Genomic DNA, 1,494 nt, shown 5'->3' on the forward strand with positions numbered 1-1,494 from the left:
AAATGGGTTTTTATCTATGGGGACACCCGAAGAACCCTTTTTGGTTCTAGATAGCACCTTTTTTTGATCTAAGAGTGTATTTGATGAATTGATGCTAAACTCTGGAAGTGTATCAGGTTAGTACATCCATTCAGGGACTGGACACACACACACACACACACAAACAGATGCATGCACGCACACTCACTCGACTGTCCCCTTTCCCTTGGACCTTGATGTCAGCACGCTACTGTCGTTTCAGGCCTGCAGAAGGGGCTGGATTTGAGAGAGAGAGAGAGAGAAAAGGTGGGTAGAAACTGAAAGGACAGAGAGAGAGAGGTGGGTAGAGGGGTTTGGACAGAGAGTGACAGAGAGAGAGAGAGAGAGGTGGGTGGAGGGGTTAGGACAGAGAGTGACAGAAAGAGAGAGAGGTGTGTAGATGTAACTGATGTGAAATGGCTAGCTAGTTAGCGGTGGTGCGCGCTAATAGTGTTTCAATCGGTGACGTCACTCGCTCGGAGACCTTGAAGTAGTTGTTCCCCTTGCTCTGCAATGGCCGTGTATTTGTGGAGCGATGGGTAACGTTGCTTCGTGGGTGTCAGTTGTTGATGTGTGCAGAGGGTCCCTGGTTCGAGGCCAGGTAGGGGCGAGGAGAGGGACAGAAGCTATACTGTTACATAGAGACTGAAGGGACAGAAGTCTGAGAAGTAGGAGGGAGAGGCTCTGTATAGACTAAGGAGAATGTGCACAAAAAGCAAAGGACAAATGACTGTTAAAACATTTACTATCGTCACTATAACACTATTGTTTTTCTATTTGGCACCTAAAACCCTCACAAACTTTTACAGATGCACAATTGAGAGCATCCTGTCGAGCTGTATCACCGCCTGGTACGGCAACTGCTCCACCCACAACCTTAAGGCTCTCCAGAGGGTGGTGAGGTCTGCACAACGCATCACAAACATGCCGAATTTCTTCAGTACTCCAAACGCGACGAGTTGAGTTTTTACCAAAAAGTTATATTTTGGTTTCATCTGACCATATGACATTCTCCCAATCTTCTTCTGGATCATCCAAATGCTCTCTAGCAAACTTCAGATGGGCCTGGACATGTACTGGCCTCCCCCACCCTCCCAAAGCCTCCCCAAGCCAAAATATAAAAAATGATGCTATTAAAAAAAGTGTGCAGCGCATCAACTCTTAATTTAACAGATTACAGCTGTGAATGTTTAAAGTCTATAATCATCAGCAAGTGAGCTGGGAAGTGACAAATGCTTATTTTATTAGTCCAAATAGTCAGGTCTGGTGGACCAAAACCTCTGGTTGAAGCTGGTGGATCAACACCTCTGGTTGAAGCTGGTGGATCAAAACCTCTGGTTGAAGCTGGTGGACCAACACCTCTGGTTGAAGCTGGTGGACCAACACCTCTGGTTGAAGCTGGTTGATCAACACCTCTGGTTGAAGCTGGTGGATCAACACCTCTGGTTGAAGCTGGTGGACCAAAACCTCTGGTTG

This window comes from Oncorhynchus mykiss, chromosome 32, assembly GCF_013265735.2.
Source record: "Oncorhynchus mykiss isolate Arlee chromosome 32, USDA_OmykA_1.1, whole genome shotgun sequence".
NCBI classification, from domain to species: Eukaryota; Metazoa; Chordata; class Actinopteri; order Salmoniformes; family Salmonidae; genus Oncorhynchus; species Oncorhynchus mykiss.